General features: G+C 41.9%; 1 protein-coding gene across 6 annotated transcripts in view; it reads right to left on the bottom strand.

The window, feature by feature from the left end:
- Positions 1-20,998, bottom strand: part of pak1 (p21 protein (Cdc42/Rac)-activated kinase 1) — a 100,778-nt gene that overhangs the window by 54,699 nt on the left and 25,081 nt on the right. Inside the window, exon 3 of one of the 6 annotated variants that reach the window (XM_037540092.1) lies at positions 1,422-1,547. The exons of the other annotated variants lie outside the window; for them this stretch is intronic. The gene's annotated coding sequence lies outside the window, so the exon portion shown is untranslated. The remainder of the gene's footprint in view (positions 1-1,421; positions 1,548-20,998) is intronic. 6 annotated transcript variants of the gene reach the window in all.

Below are 20,998 nucleotides of genomic sequence, written 5' to 3'. Positions count from 1 at the left end.
GTCATTTCTTCATAAGTTATCTGCCTTGCGATTTGATCACCACTTTTCAAATATGAAACATTCTGAATATTAAACGCATTTCATTTGAATTAGCTGCAAAAATATAAAGCTGTAGAACAACAGCAGCATGTTAGGATCATTTTAGTGGCTAAATTTGTGCTGTAGTCAAGGTGACTGGTTTCTATAAGCACCAATATAAATACATCAGTCTCTAAAATCATCCATTTCACAGCAAACCACTCAGAATGACTGTTTACATCTCAACCACTGAAATTTTGGAAAATCAGTTGAATTCTCCTTTAATATAGTGAAAGCACTGATAATGACACACACACACATCTTCTAAGCCACTTCTCCTTCTGGGTCGCGGGGGGCGGTGCTGGAGCATATCCTAGTAGTCATCAGGTAGAAGGGACAGGATACACCCTTGACAGGTCTGCAGTCCATCACAGGCACAGACAGACACATTCACTCACACTTAGGGGCAATTTAGCAATTGGCCTGACTGCATGTCTTTGGACTGCGGGAAGAAACCCACGCAGGCACGGCGAGAACATGCAAACTCCACACAGAAAGGGCCCTGGCCACCTGGCCGGGGACTCGAACCCAGGCCCTCCTGGCTATGAGGCGGCCACCGTGCCGTCCTGATGTTGACTGTAACTGTTACAGTTTACTGACAGTGCAAGTTTAACCTTACTGATGTTTTGGAAACATTAGTGTAATAACACTATGTTGAATATTCAAAAATATAAAAGCATTAATTGCACAAATACTGGTTTAGCCAGATTAAGGCCAAGTCCCATTTCAACCCATGCCCCGACCACTTAGCCAAACCCCTCCGTTTTTGCACGTTAACGTCTAGGGGGTGGGCTGTCCCAATTTTTGTTGAGGTAGAGGGGTGGGGCGAAGTGTTAGGGCTACAAACTGAGGTGTTTCAGAGACTCCAAACAGAGTTACGGGGGGAAAAAAAGAAAATCCGTCAAGTTGGCTGCACAACCAACCAAAGAAACAAAGGTTACGTTAAAAAGGTACGATAAACACTGTATTACCTTAGTGTAATGTCTTTTCAGTGTATTTTGATCATTTTCTTCATAACATGCATAATAATATCACTAGCAGTGCTGATGTCTCTGTAGCTTGTTGGCTAAATTTCCTGTTCCCCCTCCAGCAGTTCTGACACCTGAAGTACCAGAATGTAACTCCTGCTTTATTTAAGGTGGAACAAGAAAATTAGAACAAGAATCTGGTCAATATTTGATTCAGCTTCGTATCACTGAAGAATTAGGGGGGGGTAATAAATAATTAACCCCCCTCTTTGAAGTCATATGAAGCCCTGAATGTAAGTAAAGCCCAGTAGTGAGGAGCTGACCTCAGGAACTCAGACCCTCAGAAACAGAACGGCTGAATGAATGGACTCTTACTCATCAGAAAAGTGAAGAGGAGAGCTCCTCCAGGATGTCGTTAAACTGACCACGCGGGGATGACTCCTCTTCTCTCTGCGTGGGACATCTTTCCCCTGAATGAGTCACAGTCCCACAAACACAAGACTGGAAAAGAAAAAGCTGCAGTCATAACAGACACACTGCACGGCTCGGAGCTGCGGCTCAAACAGCCACAATACCGTCCCGTTTATTTACGTTGTTCTTCATCACTGGTAGCTCCTCAGGATCAGGCGGTACAGACGCTACAGTGTAACGTACTGTAATTTATATAATGTGTGTAATAATGCAGGACATATGTTGGCCTCGAGCGCTGCTGTCGTCTCCGCTCGCTTCCTGGAAGATCAGTCAGCGGTGAGTTTAGCAACAGCATCACATCAGCTACACCAGACACACTCGCTGACATTCCCTACTGCACTTCAACAGAGAGAGAGAGAGAGAGAGAGAGAGAGAGAGAGAGAGAGAGAGAGAGAGAGGGACCAGAGAAAGAGAGAGAGAAAGAGAACGAACACCAGCGAGAGAGGGGGAGAGCAAGAGAACCAGAGAGAGTAAGAGAGAACCAGAGAGAGAGAGAGAGAGAGAGAGAGAGAGAGAGAGAGAGAGAGAGAGAGAGAGAGAGAACGAGAGAGAGAAAGAACGAGAGAGAGAAAGGGACCAGAGAAAAAGAGAGAGAGAAAGAGAACGAATACCAGCGAGAGACGGGGAGAGCAAGAGAACCAGAGAGAGTAAGAGAGAACCAGAGAGAGAGAGAGAGAGAGAGAGAGAGAGAGAGAGAGAGAACAAGAGAGAGAAAGAGAGAACCAGAGAGAGAGAGGGACCAGAGAAAGAGAGAGAGAGAGAGAAAGAGAACGAACACCAGCGAGAGAGGGGGAGAGCAAGAGAACCAGAGAGAGTAAGAGAGAACCAGAGAGAGAGAGAGAGAGAGAGAGAGAGAGAGAGAGAGAGAGAACCAGAGAGAGAGAGGGACCAGAGAAAGAGAGAGAGAGAAAGAGAACGAACACCAGCGAGAGGGGGGGAGAGCAAGAGAACCAGAGAGAGTAAGAGAGAGAGAGAGAGAGAGAGAGAGAGAGAGAGCTTTAAAATTTAAATACACGGCTTAGCGAACTAGCAAGTCTGGCTGGCTTGTTAATTTTGCTGAGTCACCAGATCAAGACAGTGGATTAAACATGAAATGTGAGCACAAGAAATGGAGTCTAAATCACCAGAACAGCTAAATCTGGAAGTATTTATTAAGTCTGTTTATCCCCAAAAACTATTATAAACTAGCACTGTGCAAACTGCAGGTCTAAATCCTCACATCTGCCCAGAACCGTGCCAAGCTATTAAAGGCCTCATATCCAACATTACCCATTGTTTTCGCCCCTGAGATCCACTCATAATGCTTGTGTGCTTTTTCTCTTTCGCTGCGCTCTGATTGTGGCATAACACAGGGCAGCCAATCAAATGGCAGTCCAGGCAGAACCAATTTATGAGGACGCTGGCCTCTTCTTGTTTCCCCCATTATATCAAAAACAGGAATGCGAACAGCAGAGGGTGCTGAGGAGCGACTCCTCAATGAATGGGGGGTGCCAAACGGCTATAAACGAAAAGTTAAAATAATTTCTCATCACTCGCCCAGAACTGCCTAAACTAATTTTAGAAAGTCGGAGGATGGATTTTACAAAAAAGCAAAGAAAACGTCCTTTTCTCTTCAGCTAACGGGTTTTGGGCAGCAGGACAGTAGCATTACTGCTACTGAGCGCCGATTGGCTGGCATGACTGCAACTGAGTGCTGATTGGCTGGCGAGCGAAGCAGCTTACTGGCTGTTCGCATTCACTGATGTCATGAATGTACATGAGGTGCCTATAACTCAAGCTTAGCTTCTATATATGGCCTGTATGGCTTGAAGTAAACAGCATGTTTTAAACCTTAAACAATGTTTACGTACATAAAACTCTTAGATAAAGATGGAAAAAATCAGTTTTTCCATCATAAGGGCCCTTTAAGTGATGTCTACAAGACTCACATGGTTCCTGATTCTGTATGATATACTGTTGTGAAAGAAGTTGTAGGGAGGAGAATTCCAGCTCTGCAGTGTCTTCTGGTTTTCTCAGACGCTAGGCACTTCTGAGCAAGTAAAAAATAAATGGGTTAAAATGGAGTTTATAAAAGCTTAAATTTTTTAATGTGAATGCGATCATATCCTGAACAGAGTTCAGTGTTATATTTTTAAGAGCTTTTAAACTCAAGTTATAGGAGTTTAAAACGGAGCTTCATGAAGGTTCATGACGTCAGTGAGCACAAACAGCCATTAAGCTGCTCCACTCGCCCGTCAATCATCACACACTAGCAGTAAAGCCCACCTCCTGCTGCCCGAAACCCATTTACTGTAGAAAAAAGGAAAATATATTGATTAGTTTTCTCTTTTTCTGTGAAATCCATCCTCTTACTTTCTAAAATTAAAGGAAAGTTCTGGTTCAGTGATTAGAAACTATTTTAACTTTTTGTTTTTAGCCATTGGGTTCCATTCACTCCCATTCATTGAGGATTCACTCGCAGGCACCCTTCGCTGTTCAGCAGGCCTGTTTTTATATAACGAAGGGAATAAGAAGCGGCCAAGCTCCTCATGAACCAGCTCTGCTATTATCCCCAAACATGGACTTTTAAGCCTTTTAAGAGCCGCTGGAGGGCGGTGGATGTCGGTGTTGCGAAATTGTTCTGTTCCCGCAATACATAATGCATAAATGTGAAAGCAGAACAATTCTAAATTCAAGTCTAAAAAAAGAAAGTAGGGGAAAATTGAGAAATGTAAGAAAATCACACGGCCTCTTTAGAAAGGAAGCATCTCTATGATCCTTCCCTGGAGATCAGACAGTGGTTAACATCCAGATTTAGCGCTCACACTCCGACAGACACATACACCCCCCCCCACCCCCCACCCCACAGACACAACAATTACCCCCCTTCTCAGGTTCAAAGGAGTAATGCAGACAACTAATGTAGAGAAGAGAGAGAGACGCATTGAAAGGGGCACAACAGAAGAGCGTGTGATGCAGAAAGAAAAAACTCCCACACACTTAACACAAAGAGTTGTGTTAAGTGTGTGGGAGCGTTTGTTTTCCTACGTTTTTAGGACTAGAGAAAAACGGTATTTGCCTACACTCTTAAAAAGATTATTCTTCAAGGGTTCAGTAAAGACAATGGTCCAAAGATCTGTCTGCAAGCTTAAATGGTTCTTTGCATGGTGAAATGGTTCTTCAGACTGACGGAGAATGTGTTGTATATGGTTCTTTACAGATCCTATTAGAAAAGGGTTCTTAATAAGACCAAAAAGGTTGCTACAAGCTTGACATCATAATGGCAGAACCTTTTCTCTAAAAGAACATCATACAACCCATTCCACATCAATCTGAAGAACAATTTCATGATGCAAAAAGCCTTTAACCTGGGCAATATAACAATTTATACAGCAATGGTTGCTAAAAGGGTCACATAGTGATTGTGACTGGCCATAATACAATGACAGCACACAGAGAAAACGAATCCAATTTCATTATCTTACAAAAATGTAGCTTAATAAATATTATATCCACACTTTGTAGTTCTACAGTTACAGACTGTAGTCCATCTGTTTCTCTGATACTTTGTTACCCTGTTCTTCAGTGGTCAGGACCCCCATGGACCCTCACAGAGCAGGTACTATTTGGGTGGTGGATCATTCTCAGCACTGCAGTAACACTGACATGGTGGTGGTGTGTTAGTGTGTGTTGTGCTGGTCTGAGTGGATCTGACACAGCAGTGTCACTGCTGGATTGAGAATAGTCCACCAACCAAAAATATCCAGCCAACAGTGTCCTGTGGGCAGCGTCCTGCGACCACTGACAAAGCACTAGAGGATGACCAACACAAACTGTGCAGAAGCAGATGAGCTGTAGTATCTGACTTTACATCTACAAGGTGGACTGACAAGGTAGGAGTGTCTAATAGAGTGGACAGTGAGTGGACACAGTGTTTAAAAACTCCAGCAGCACTGCTGTGCCTGATCCACTCTCACCAATGCAACACACACTAACCCACCACCACCATGTCAGTGTTACTGCAGTGAAAATGACCTACCACCAAATAGTACCTGCTCTGTGAGGGTCCATGGGGGAACTTCAAAGTAGAACTTCAAAGTGCTCCTATACAGTAAGCGGAGCTGATAAAATGGACAGTGAGCGTAGAAACAAGGAGGTGCTCATAATGTTACACCTGATCATTGTACATAGGACATACAGTATATATGACTCCAAATCCTGGTAAGATACAAAAACAAATGCATGAGTCTGTCCGGTACACGTCTATCCATCTCTGGTCATTAGGATTTAGGAGGGGACCAAAGTGCACTTAACAACAAAAAGGAGGACAAGGGGAGTAAGAGAAGAGGAGAGGCGAGCGGAGAGCTGAAGAAAGAAGGAATGTGTGTTGAAGTGAGTGAGAATAATATTGAAAGAGTAATAAAGCTGCAGCAGCAGCAGCCGGAGGGGGTGGGGCTACAGACAGAGCATCTTGCACTATTATGTACATGTTAATGGATCAGACATGGGAGTGGGGGAGGGGGTGGGGGGTGGACTTCAAATGTATATTTTATTATTTTATTTTATCTGCCTGTTCTGGGTGTGCAGACCTCTTAACTAGTCTCAGGAGACCCCAGGCCTGCTCTCAAAGGCACTAATGCAAGAGGAAATTTGTTTGGTGTGTCTATTTTTACAACAGCACTGAGAAAAGGCTGCCTTGTTCTTTGTTTCCCCAAAAACAGCATATGTTAAATGTTGGTAAAGTACACTGCACTCATTGAACTACAAAATAAGGTCAGACACTTTGAGACTCTCCATTATACTCCAAAACACTCATTACAAGAGGGATGAACTAAAATCACCACAACTTTAGTATTATCACAATATGATTAAAATATGCTAAAAATGATTTAAAAGTGCTTATATGCATTCCTGAAGTCTGACCTCATAGTATGTTGCTTACATGAATACTCCTATAATTGAAAAAAATCATAATAATTGCACTCAGCGTGCATGTAAATGCAATCCTTGATTTCCACATCTGATCTTACAAAAATTTTAAGGGAAATTCCACAGATATTTAACAAAAATATGCATAATTAAACAGTTGAGACGTAAAGAGAGTCGTTCAGAGGGGTTTGGTGTGGATTACTCTGTTCTAGAGAAACTTGCAGAGTCAGAACTGTTCACAGTGGTGGTGATAGGAACTCTTAAAGCTCCCTCACAGAAAGTTACTACATGAAATGGTTATGACGTGCTTCCTGATGCCTGGGATTTTTTAATGAAAGTTTTCAGATTAGAGTTTGATATAAGCTAAAACACACTTTTCCCACCCAAAATACAATTGTATGCAAAAGTCTGAATGCCCCCTGTCAAATGACGTTTTGTTGAATTTTTGGTCCACAGATTTTTTGCAAATCTGCCCATTTTCTGGCAATTTTATGAAAAATAAACAGATATTGATTGTACAACAGGGGTGCTCAAGTCCAGTCCTGGAGGGCCTGTGTCCAGCACAGATTTGGTGATTTACCTGCTCAAACACACCTGATTACACGTATCTGTTAATTGGCAGGTTAAGTATGTGTGTTTGAGAAGGGAAACCTCCAAACTGTGCTGGACACCAGCCTTCCAGGACCGGAGTTGTGCACCCCTGTTGTACAGTAAAAACATGTCCTCATGTGGTAACTTCTTTTCACTTAGGAAATCAACAAACAAAATTTGACCAGGAGTGCCCATATTTTTGCATACAAGTGTACTTGCAGGATGCTGTGAGGCAAAATAGGCCCAAAACAAATTCATTTGTCAGATTTACTACCTTTTTTGTTCCTTAACAAAATTTTTAAATGACAGATGCCCTTTACACTCTACTAAACTGTCTCTGGTGCAGTGCCCCTCTCGTCACTGGGGTGCTTCCCTCAAGGCTCCATCTCAGTACCTTTAGTCAGGGAACATAACTGAACTATAATCCACTGAAATGATCTGTTCTAAGCTGTACTGACTCCACACCCCGCCTCTCCTCCAGGCTTTTATTCTACTGTTCTGTTTTAAAACATTTGGTTATGAAAAGGTACAAATACAAACTTTTCACCTGGAAAAACTTCACAAATGAAATCCACTGCTGTACATTTGAGGGAACATTTACACTGTTTACACCTTGATCAATGAAAAATTTACATTTATTTCTAACAGTGTATAATAATTTGTTAAAATGTCAAAAAAATGTTTGGGGCGTTCCTTTAACTTCCATTTAAAGTTCTACTGTAAAGTTAGCATTCTGGTTTTTGTCACGACAATGAGTGCATTGTATGTACTTAATAATTAACACATAATTAATATTCTAATAAGATAATATGAAATTCTGGGTTTACATGAGTCAGACAGAAATCCTATTTCTGCTTTGCAACCAGCCGATAAACACACAGAAGACGACGTGACGTAAACATAACATAAAACTCAAACTACATGGCTTTTTTAAAAATAACATCGACCCAATTTACCTGAAAATATGAACATGTATATCATCTAGAAGATGAAAAATATTTAAATCCTTCATTTCATCAAGCGTGTATTTGGTTTCAGCATCGCTCCAAGTGTTTTACTGCATCTTGCGATGATGCCGCTCGCTTATTTCCGTACAGTAGTCTGTTCTGCACATGCTCAGACTGAGAAATCTGAAAGAAATCAAAGTGAGAGTTCACAGCACTGAGAAATCTGACTACTGAGCTAAAGTCCAGCCTCTTTATCGAATTTAGACCTGATTTCGAGTCTGACTATATCCATGACCATTTGAATAATAGGATAACTGCAGAAATCCGATTACAATGGGATTACTGAGTAAATGTAAACACACTCGGCGACAGTATTTGTATATTACATAATATAACTTCTTAGACTCTTATTCTTCTATTAAAGTTGTGCGTTTGAAGTAGTTTCTTTAAGCAATAGAGCATGTGAGGTAGTGTGTTATCGCAAAACAACACCACAACTTCGAGTGTTCTACTGCTTTAATATAACAGTTACTGTAAATAAATACAGTAAGGGCCGTGAACGCAGCGTTTAATATGTTTTAATGTTCAGTTCCTTCCTCCAAATTATAGTTCCGTAACGAGCAGCTTGTTGCTACATCAGAGTAACGAGCTCCGTCCACTCGCTGCACAGTCTGCTAAAACTGACCAATATCAGGTTCAGCTCAGTTTGGTCAGTTTTTTTCCAGTTGTTTTGTTCCAGTCAGTCTGTAAAGCTTCTTACAGCCTGTTTAGTTTGGCGAATGGTATTGGGTTCATTTCTGGCTGATTCCAGGTTGTTTAGCTTTTTCTTCTGTCTCAGCTTCTGACTAAAAAGCTGCTCAGTGGTGACGACAGTTTGGGTCGTCTCATCTTCAGAGTCTGACCAAATCGGCTGTCAGTCAAATGTGATCTTAACAGTGTCAGTTTTCTGTTTGTGGCAAAGTAAGAAGCAAAAACATTCAAATGGCTTGAGCGGCTCTTACAGCCATCAAAGTCGTTGCTTAGCAATGGCGTCTCAGCAGAGTGATTGTGTTTGTGAGAAACCAGTGATGTTATGGTGAAATAACAGCACAGTTAGGACGCCTCTCAACCAATTAGCTCACATGGCCGGAACACACTACATACTAATATAATACACATGTTTAAAAACTAATCCCCATAAACATGACACCCCAAGACCAAACACTAGACAGAATTGCTGAGGATAAACAATTGTTATTAAGAAAGAGGGATGAAGCTTTTCATACAGAATACGCTACAGCAGTTTCTTCACCAATGGCCAGTGTGGCTGCACGGTTTCATTCAGTCCACTAGTTTAATCAGGTCTCGGTCCTCCAACAGCTGACTAGGTTGTCTTGGTTGCAATAAGATTGGTGATGAGAGTAAAAGCACTGCACAGCAACAGAATACAGTGGTTGTTGACTAAATGATTTCACGGCTTACTTCCACACTTTAGTCTGCAGAGCGAACCTCCTGCTTCTGAAATAAACACAACGACATCCAGACGATGAGCTAAACATTCAAAACCCCTGCCCCCTCACTCAGCACAGCCCCCCCCGGACCACTCATCACTCATCAATTACAGCTACAGAGGGTCTCTGAGAAGGGACAGGGGGTTTATGTCTGCCTTTTTGGTAGACACAGCATTGATGTATGTGGGGGGTGTGGATGGGGGGGAGGGGGGGTGGATGGGGTCAGAGACCGTTTCCTGTCCCAGGAGTGCTACTGTGGACACCATGCCCAAAACTCAACTACAGCAGATGGCACCAAAACAGGCACTGCCAATTTACATATAAATACAGAGAGATAGAGAGAGAGACAGAGAGAGAGACAGAGAGAGAGACAGAGAGAGAGGGTGGGCGTCTTGGGCCTAAGACAATGCCTGGCATGCAGCAGCCACAAAGCGAGAGGGATCAGGGATGTAAGACGAGAGGATGAAAGGATGACATGAAAAGACGCAGAAAAGGAGGAGGAGGAAGCCAGCTATGAGGGAGAGAAATAAAAGAGGGTGACATGATAAAAAATGGATTGATAAAGAGTGGGAATGGATGAGTGGTGGAGGGGGGGTTGGGGAAAGAGGAGTAGAATTGGGGGGAAAAGCGATGCAGGCAAAAAGGGGTAAACAGAAGGATGAGACAGATAGGCAGAAAATGCCAGAGAGAGAGGGGGGGTGGCAAAAAGGAGAGAAAAAAATGAGAAATAGAGGAAGGGAAAGAAAGAAAGAAAGAAAGAAAGAAAGAAAGAAAGAAAGAAAGAAAGAAAGAAAGAAAGAAAGAAAGAAAGAAAGAAAGAAAGAAAGAAAGAAAGAAAGAAAGAAAGAAAGAAAGAAAGAAAGATAGATGTGTGTATAGAGAAAAGAGAATAAGAGGGGGATGGGGAAGAAAGAGTAAGAGAGAGGTCAATGGTGAAGAGACTGATCTGTTTTCTGGCCCCCAGAGATGAACAGATGACAGTAATGAAAAAAACAAATGATTATTGTTCAGTTTGAGCCACATTATCAGCAGGACTGTGTGAGTCAGCGGAACCACACACACACACACACACACACAAACACAGAAACACACACTGAACACACAGAAACACACACTGAACACACACAGACTGAACATGCACACACACACACAAACTGAACATGCACACACACAGCACACACTGAAACACACACACACACACATACACACACACACAATGAACACACACACTGAACACACATACACACACAGAAAACACACACACTAAACAAACACTGTATCTATAACTGTCTGATGGGCAAGTAGCTCCTTCAGGATCATTTATTTATTTTACTGTAGTTTTTAAACATAATTCTTGAATTCTTCTTCTCTGAATCACTTCTTAAAGAATCATAACAGAATTAAATTGTTTAAAGGTCAGAGATTTACACCCCTAATCACATCCTATCAGGCAGCAGGTGCAAATGTCCGGTCAGGAGTCCTCAGAAGGACAGACTCCACTTAATGATGATCCACTTAATGATGGTCAAAATCTCACCATGCGCCCAGATCTTCACCTGCATGCAGGACTACAGCGCACTAATACCCACCAGCTCAAAAACACACACTAAAAACACGGTCCTATAAAACTTAACGAGCAAAGCGAAGCTTTGAGTCATCAAAATAAAATCTATATTCATCTCACGTGCATTAGTGCCGTCGGCCTGAGCCCAGTGGACAGATGGCTGAAGGAGGGGGCGGGTCTCAAACACACCGGCATAATCTATGAGACACCCTGCCGTGTGTGACTTCAGCTGTGAGTGTGTTACCAAAGCTTGTTTTTGCACATTTCAGGACATAAAGTGTCATGACCTGGACAAAAAAACAGGTCAAACCTACAGAGCCAATGAAAAACTCCTGCACTCGCAAAAAAGATGGTTCTCCGAGGGCTCTTTAGTAAACAGAATGGTCCTATATAGAACCACGAGATATGCGGAGAAGCATTTTATGCTTAAATGGTTCCTTTGCATGGTGAAATGGTTCTTCAGATTACTGGAGGATGTGTTTCATATGGTTCTTTATAGAAGCTTTTACAACAGGTTCTATATAGCACCACAAAGGGTTTCAGAACCCTTCTTGGCACAAGAGAAGTCCAGCAGAAACAGAAAAAACAAACTGCAGAAGCAACAAAACGCTCCTGACTTTGTAGCAGAACCAGAGAAAACAGTTCCGACATACAGAACCAATAAAACATTGCTGACTTTGTAGTAGAACCAGAGAAAACGGTTTTGACCTACAGAACCAACAAAACACTCCTGACTTTGTAGAAGAACCAGAGGAAAACAGTTCTGACCTACAGAACCAACAGAATACTCCTGACCTTGTAGTAGAACCAGAGGAAAACAGTTCTGACCTACAGAACCAACAGAATACTCCTAACTTTGTAGCAGAACCAGAGAAAACTGTTCTGATCTACAGAGCCAACAAAACACTCCTGACTATGCAGTAGAACCAAAGAAAGACAGTTCTGACCTACAGAACCAACAAAACACTCCTGACTTTGTTTTTGTTTTGTGGATTAGGATTAGGCATATATATCTAATACATTACATACAGATACTTAAACATGCATATGACATATAGTACATGTTATTACACATACATGAATATTTATTCATTTATTTTTTCATACATGTGCATGACCCAACGTCCTAACCAGGCATAAAAACAAACCCACGCACATGTGTGTGTTGCCCAGTCCGGAAGGCATAATGTATGAGCCCCTGGTGATCTGTTAGTTTAGGGCAACATAAGCCTCCTTCGCTCTCTCCGTCTCTAGGGAGGCAGCTGAGAGAGAGACAGACAGAAATGACGTTTCTCTTTCTCTTTACGGTGGGAGGCTCTCACTGAGGCCTTGATGAACGGGGGGATGGGCTCAGCAGCACCAGATGAGAGAGTGAAAGACAGTGAACGAGGGACGAGAGTAACATCCTCTTCTCCTCCCCTAAGGCGCCCACTGAGAGGATAATTGCATTGATCTCTTTCTGCCCGTTAGACTGAGTTGCTGCAGTCCTGCCTGCGCAGTAAACCCCCCCCCCACCACATGCACACGGTCCTGCTTCAGACTGTGGGAAATGCATCACAATGCATATCAATCTATATCTAAAAAGCACTAATAAAAGTTGTTTATTAAGTTACTAGAAGTTAATGAATAGTTTGGTAGTCAGCGTGGCGGGCGCCTACTACACCTGCCTGAGGTGAGTTTCAGCAGCACTAGGTCTTTTTTTACCTCTACGTTTACATGCAAAGATTTTTGTCAATCTGGTTAAACACATACAGATTACAGATTAAGACTGAAGTGTTTATTCTCACTCTACTCAACAATCTGATGGAAAATCTCCATTTACATGCTCATTACAAGTAATCTGATCCAAGATTACGTGCATGTGCAGAGAACCGCTTAGTGTAGACGTTACCATGACAACAAGCATCACGTGAGTCCAGTCAAAGTGAGATGAGCAGCAGTGAGCGGTGCTTGTGTTTTTAACTGCTTAAAATGACGTCAGACTCAGGAAAATGTTCTTCACATGTCCTTATTAAAGAAGGCCGAGAGGAAGACGTCATGTTCTGAGACACATAAGTGTCTCAGATTCTGCTCCGCCGTGTTGAATGGTATAAACTCTCACTATGACGTGACGCACATGCAGAACGTTCCGATAGGGAATGTAATCGGATACAGGCATTTAAGTGGTTATTATTCTCCTATTTAACGGATTATTTACAGGATTACCCACCTCAATTAATCAGACAGAAATTGTATTCCGAATGGAGGCGTATACATGAATGTATTCTATTCCAATTGATCTACTAGTTGGATTATTATTGGATTATCAGGTCTGCATGTAAAGGTAGACAGCTACCAGGTGTAGGGTGAAGTGTGGCGCTATGGGGCGGGGCTTATTCTACAGACACACCCACTCTCTGGGTGTTTTTCTACTAAAGTCGCTTATAAATTTTATAGTTTACAAATATTGAGGAGTTATTTTGCTACTTAACATATTAAATCTTAAGATCACAATCAAAAATCATATCAAACCTCCACATGCTTTGTGTTTTAATGTGAAGAATAATTCTGCACACAGAAAACTCGCCCTACATTACATCATAGTTGTCAGATTCAATTTGACGGTTTTATGGTTTCAGTCACTGTGGCTGTGAACGACCACGGTGAACAGAAATTGCATCAGACTGATTCAATTTCAGTTTAAGATATTGATTTGAACACACTGAGCTGAAAGCTGACTCCTTCTTAGGCAGTGTTTGGAAGAAGCTTCTGATCCATCTGCACTATCCTCAGCGTGTGCTCGGCGCTGAACACACTCAGAGATATTCAGGTCTATTTTAAGACTGTGAGTAAACTCGGAAGGACGAGGTCTGGGAATGACTGACTACCAAAAAATTCCATAATCATTTACACAACACAGATTTCACACCAACTCCACCGAAAGCCTGTAATTTAATAAATGTAATACACACAGTACTGTGCAAAAATCAGAGACCATCTAATATTTTATTCCAGTCGAAACAGCCATTAAGTACAATATATTAATGTTCCGGGAGATATTTCTGAGGGGAGTAGATACAAGATAAAGAGTGAGATACAAAGAAAAACCGGACTGGAGTTTTTCAGGACATATTTCAGAAAATGCTAAAAGCTCCAGAGGAAATGAGGCTCCTAACAACCACCTGGAAGAGCTGGTAGACCCCAAAACTGGCCCCATCAGATAAACAGCACTTAACGCTTTGATCTTTGAGAGAGAGGAGTGGACACAGTGAGGCTTCTGTGTTATGTTCTGTTAAACTTGTTTTCTGAAGCTTGAATGACAATGTCTGTTTTAATTGGAACAGTGGTCACAATCCAAATGTGAAGAAGAGCCATTTTGTCCTTTCAATAAAAATCAACCCACCTTGGGAGCCACATTTTACATCCATTTTATCCTGTTGGCTGTAAGTATGTCTCAGTATGTGCTAAAGTGCTAGTATAGGCTAAAAAAATATACTTTGTTCTGCTTTAATCTTTAGCTCACCTACAACCACTTTTCTCGCATCTCTGGCAGGAAACTTTTCCTGAAAAGTAGAACAGTTTCGTGTAAAACGTCTCTCAAGTTTTGATTATTTCCGAGGCTGGAGCCAGTTTCTCCAGATTCTTGTTCGAACTTTCCCATTGCACCATGTAACTGCTGCACCATTTAAGGCGGAGCGGGAATATTCGACTGACTTCAGCTTCACGACTTTTTAGCAAATTAAACATAAGGAAACCAGCTGAAGTGATTATAAACACTAATCCATTCTTCTCTAAATTATCGATGTCTGTCTTAAATCTCTCTCTTTGCCGTTTCGTAGCTATTAGCTGGGAAAGACTGTTGTCTGCATTCCAGCCGTCTGCACTGATCTTCGGGGTTAAAGGGTGAATCAGCAGTTCTACACTAAGACTTTAAGACCATTTACTGTTAAACTGTGTTGAACGATCAGCAGAGTTTTATTTTACTGTAAAGGAGGATTATTTTATTTTTAACCTAATAATCTAATTCAGCTTTGGAGCCACAACAGGGCAGTAAAAGAGGCACATGCAGCTCCAGAACTGCATGTTGCCGAACCCTGCGTTGGAATTTAAGTAACTGACAGGTGGTCTCTGACGTCTAGACAGTACCGTAGATTTAACTCTGTGTATTTTCCTATACAGTGAACCATTTCACATCAAACCGCTCTGAATGAATCTGTTTATATTCCAACATCTGAATTACGCAGAAATCCTGAATCAGTGAAATTCCTCTTTAAACATACACACATATGCATGAATACATTCAAACACACTCGGTGACGCAGTGTTTCGGAGCACTCTAAGTGTGTTATATTTTCCTCTCCGCTGCCCAAAGCGTTGAGATGACATTGTCCTGTGAAGCTCCACAAAGGGCAGCAGAAATAAAACACAGAGCAGGACTTCCTGCAGGCAGCAGCAAGGGAGCAATGTGAACAGTCACATCACAATCTCCTCTCCACATCACTCTCATTCCTTCATACATCTATTCATCCATCCCCCCAGCTCAGACACACTAAAACACTCTGCCTCCGGGCAGCCCATCAACTGTTCATCCACTTCTCTCCTCTACTGAAACAAATCACAGTCAACCTCTTCATCCACAGGCATAGCCCCACTTTTCAACAGAGCCAGAGTTGGATCTCCCATAGCTGGACGGTAAAAAAGAAAAGATGCATGTGGGGGACAGCAGTCTGTGACTTCCTCCACAGATAAATAAACACAACAGCAACAATGTGCAATCATGAACATGTCATAAATGTGACCCTGCCACCAAACACACACACACACACAGACAGACCACCTGACAGGTCTGCTCTGAGTCAGCATTAACTCTGAGTCATCTACACGACACAGCAAGTGCCAGAAAACCCACAGCACATGATAATCCTCACAGCAAGAGCAGCATCTGATGTACATGAGGTACCAACAGGAGGTGCATGGGGTGCTTTGGGGTAAGTGACCCACAGAAGTGTTGTTGCACAGCAGCTGCTGCTGATAAATGTTATAGTACTGTATCAGAGCACTCAAATGGTAAACAATGTACCAGCACTTTTTGTAATAATAATTTCTATAAAGAAAGCATAACATTTACACCCACATACACACACATACATTTCCAAAAGTGTTCACTCATCCAAATCACTGAATTCAGGTGTTCCAATCACTTCCATGGCCACAGGTGTATAAAAACCAAGCCCCTAGGCCTGCAGACTGCTTCTACAGACATTAGTGAAAGAATGGGTCGCTCTCAGGAGCTCAGTGAATTCCAGCGTGGTACCGTGATCGGACGCCACCTGTGCAACAAGTCCAGTCAGGAAATTTCCTCACTAGTAAATATTCCACAGTCAACTGTCAGTGGGATTATAACAAAGTGGAAGCAATTGGGAACGACAGCAACTCAGCCAAGAAGTGGTCGGCTACGTAAAATGACAGTGCGGGATCAGCGGATGCTGAGGCACATAGTGCGCAGAGGTCGCCGACTTTCTGCAGAGTCAATCGCTACAGACCTCCAAACTTCGTGTGGCCTTCAGATCAGCTCAAGAACAGCCTAGAGAGCTTCATGGAATGGGTTTCCATGGCCGATCAGCTGCATCCCAGCCTTACATCACCAAGTGCAATACAAAGCGTGGAATGCAGTGGTGTAAAGCGCCGCCACTGGACTCTAGAGCAGTGGAGACGTGTTCTCTGGAGTGACCAATCACGCTTCTCCATCTGGAAATTCGATGGACGAGTCTGGGTTTGGCGGCTGCCAGGAGAACGGTACTTGGCTGACTGCATTGTGCCGAGTGTAAAGTTTGGTGGAGGGGGGATTATGGTGTGGGGTTGTTTTTCAGGAGTTGGGCTCGGCCCCTTAGTTCCAATGAAAGGAACTCTTAATGCTTCAGCTGCAAGAGATTTTGGACAATTTCATGCTCCCAACTTTGTGGGAACAGTTTGGGGACGGCCCCTTCCTGTTCCAATATGACTGAGCACCAGTGCACAAAGCAGGTCCATAAAGACATGGATGAGCCAGTTTGGTACAGAAGAACTTGACTGGCCTCCACAGATAGACCGATAGAACCCTTTGGGATGAATTAAAGTGGAGACTGCAAGCCAGGCCTTCTTGTCCAACATCAGTGTCTGACCTGACAAATGTGCTTCTGGAAGAACGGTCACAAATTCTCATAATCGCCTTTGAATGAAAATCTTATGATACTTCTGCAGCAAAGCAGACGTTCCATACTTTTCAATGGAGTAACAACTACACCACAGGCCGCAGCGGGCGGCGTAGTGGTCATATAACACAGATCAATGTTCTTTTCAACATCAACATGCAAATGCAGCATAAGACAAGAAGCACAGCACCTTTATAGTCTCTCGTGCAGTGTTATTGTCAGCATAGATGGTCGCAGGGGGGTGTGGCCACTGTAATATCACCTAATGAGCTAAGTGGAGGATAACGGAAAGAGTCAGGCTCAGCAGCCCAGATCAATCAGCATCTCCTGCTGTCTCACAAGCATAATGATAGAGACAGAGACAGAGACAGAGACAGCAAGAGAGAGAGAAAGAAAGAAAGAGAGAGAAAGAGAGAGAGAGAGAGAGAGAGAGAGAGAGAGAGAGAGAGAGAGAGAGAGAGAGAGGCCTGCTTGCATGCAGCAATTATATAGATTCACATTAAAGCTCTTAGACCTCATCAATGGCAGTAAAATGGCCATCATTTAGCTCTATTTGACTTTAAGAACACACCAGCCTGTATTGATGGAATACCTTCACTGCAGCACTGACTACAATCACATTAACAGACTCCGCAGTCGCTGTCATGCCCATTTTAGGAGCAATAAGTCGGAGTTGGTTTTCTTTGTGAGAAAAATGACCATTTTGAAAACTGCTGGTGGGGTTAAACCAAAATGCTCCATAAATGTACGGATATGCTTTGGTCCATGTACATTTTTCACTGGATCCTCAGAATTACGAACTCATTTAGCAGTTAAAGTACAAACAATGCTGCCTATAAAGCAAAAACAAGCTAATGCTCCGGTTCGCTGGAATTACATCGCATGAAACCAAGTCTACTATTCAACTCAAGTCAGGTGGACTTTGTTGTCATCGCTCAATGCAACCAGTATACCTGATGTGTCAAACAAAGCCAAGTCAGGCCCGGGACTCAAATCCTACTCACCCTGCAGAATTATTCTCACTCTGAGATGCACCACAGTCCCCAGCATGCACTGAAACATTGAAACGTGTGTGTGTTCTGACCCCATTTCCCCAACAATAATCTCAGGGTCAGCGGTTACATAAAAGGATGCCTAATGTCTAGTTCAAGCAAATAGGCAGTTTAGAAAAAAATACCTAAAACAATTTATTCTTATGTAGAAAGAAAGAAGCACAGAAATAAAGAACAAAAGAAAGAAAGAAGCAAAAAAAGAAAGAAACAAAGAAAGAAAGAAAAAGAAAAAAAGCAAAGAAAGAAAAAGAAGAAAAGAAATAAAGAAAAAGAAAGAAACAAATAAAGAAAAAGAAAGAAACAAAGAAAGAAAGAAAAAGAAAGAGAGAAGCGAAGAAAGAAAGAAACAAACAAGAAAGGTAGAAAAAGAAAGAAAGTGGCAAATAAAGAAAAAAGCAAAGAAAAAGGAAAGAAAGAAAAAGCAAAGAAAGAAGCAAAGAAATAAAGAACAAAAGAAAGAAAGAAGCAAAAAAAGAAAGAAGCAAAGAAAGAAAGAAAAAGAAAAAAGCAAAGAAAGAAAAAGAAGAAAAGAAATAAAGAAAAAGAAAGAAACAAAGAAAGAAAGAAAAAGAAAGAGAGAAACAAAGAAAGAAAGAAACAAACAAGAAAGGAAGAAAAAGAAAGAAAGAGGCAAAGAAAGAAAAAAGCAAAGAAAAAGGAAAAAGGAAAGAAAGAAAAAGCAAAGAAAGAAGCAAAGAAATAAAGAACAAAAGAAAGAAAGAAGCAAAGAAAGAAAGAAAGAAAAAGAAAAAAAGCAAAGAAAGAAAAAGAAAGAAACAAAGAAAGAAAGAAAAAGAAAGAGAGAAGCGAAGAAAGAAAGAAACAAGAAAGGAAGAAAAAGAAAGAAAGAGGCAAAGAAAGAAAAAAGCAAAGAAAAAGGAAAAAGGAAAGAAAGAAGAAGCAAAGAAATAAAGAAAAAGAAAAGCAAAGAAATAAAGAACAAAAGAAGCAAAGAAAAAAGAAAAAGAAAAAAGCAAAGAAAGAAAAAGAAGCAAAGAAAGAAGCAAATACGAGGGCATTACTATAAGCGCTATGACTCTTAGAGTGTAAATACATCAAGCACGATGATTCATTAAATAAGCTAAAAAATACTGTAGGGATGCAGGCACCAATCCCTATTCCCTCACATCTCCTCCTCCCATCCAGGGTTACTGCTAGTTTTTGACACGTATGTGTGAACATCAGTGTGAATGTATGTCTGTACAAATACATCTGACTCATTACAGCCCAACTACACTGCTGCAAATCTTTTTGTGGTCCTTTAATAAATAATTTTCTCCAAAAAAAATTGAGGTGGGCAATATGATGATATTTTATTGTTATTGTGATAAACAACATGCATTTCTGAGTATGTCGCAGATACTGTCAGTATCTAAAGAGCATCCAACAATAAAAATAATGAATTATTTATTATTTGTCATGTTTAATCTGATTTACAGCATCGCAGTGCAGGAAAAGTTGAATAAATGTGGTATTCATAGTTTAAGACAGTAGTTTTTAAATATGACACTCGCATTTGTCTGTGCCACGATGTATATAGAGAAGTATTTTTTTTTCTCTAGGCTTCTCTAGCTTTCTCTATTTTTTATCTCTAGGCTTTCTCCACAAATCCAGAAGGCTCTGAGTGTTCCTCACTGCCGCTTATATCAGACCTTCAAACAGCTAAAAATTCCCCTCACTCCACTCCAAAGATTAGAAACTGCAGGCTGCATGACATCACACCCAAAGACTTCACTATCCCACCCTCAACGTCTGAATCACCAACAAAGCAACATAATTATATTTATTTATCTCATTTTGGGAAGAGTTTAATCTCACCTGAAACTATCCTCAAAATGTCTTTCAAGAGAGGGGGGGTGGGGGGGAGAGAGAGAGAGTGGGGGGAGAGAAAAAGAGGGAGGGAGGGAGGGAGGGAGAGAGTGGGGAAGAGAGGGAGGGAGAGGGGTGAGAGGGGGAGAGTGGGGGGGGGAGAAAAAGAAAAGAAAACAAAAAAGAACGAAAGAAGGGAAGAAAAATGTAGCCTAAAGGGTGAAAATGTGTAGTTCTCTCCCTGGTCTGTACGGAAACTAAGCTATTCAAAACAGCCTGTGTGATGTCACAAAGCAAGACAACCAATGAGGATCTCATTTACATATATATGAAGAAAAACGTAGGATATGGGCCCTTTATCGATTCCAGTCCAGGGGACCCAACACTGCAGTCTCTCCTGCTCTAACACACCTGCTGATCAGACATGCTAAAATCATACAGAGTGGAGAGTCAACACAGATACCTGAACAGCGAGTGTTGTGGAGCGTGTCAGACGAGGAGAAATAGAGGAACCCCAATGACACGGATTCAAGAGCATCCCACAACGCAGCAGGGTGGCTCCCTAAGACTTAAGGCGATAGGCATGTGAAGAAATGCGCATGTGTCTGCGTGTGAGAGAGAACGCGAGACGCAGACAGACAGAAAAACTGCGGGGAATTCGGGGCGTCTGAGTGATTGATGGAGTGTCTCAGTGAGATACGGTATGTATGTGTGATAAAAGCGGGCAGAGCGCCTGCTCTGGCATGGACAAACATCCGCCATCCATCAAACCCAGTCCACACCACGACTCCCCCTGAACTGCCCCCTAACCTGTCTGCGTCTGGGACTCTGCACAGAAGCTTAGCCTCTCAGCGTTACACTTCCACAGATCACTTCCTTATGCTTAGTTAATACACCATATCACTCTATGAAATGAGTAATGAGTGATAACTTCTGCTGGTGCTTCTATT

Source organism: Pygocentrus nattereri, chromosome 7 (genome assembly GCF_015220715.1).
Source record: "Pygocentrus nattereri isolate fPygNat1 chromosome 7, fPygNat1.pri, whole genome shotgun sequence".
Lineage (NCBI taxonomy): Eukaryota > Metazoa > Chordata > Actinopteri > Characiformes > Serrasalmidae > Pygocentrus > Pygocentrus nattereri.
Note: the sequence above shows the minus strand (reverse complement) of the source record. Positions and strands in the feature narration are given on the sequence as shown.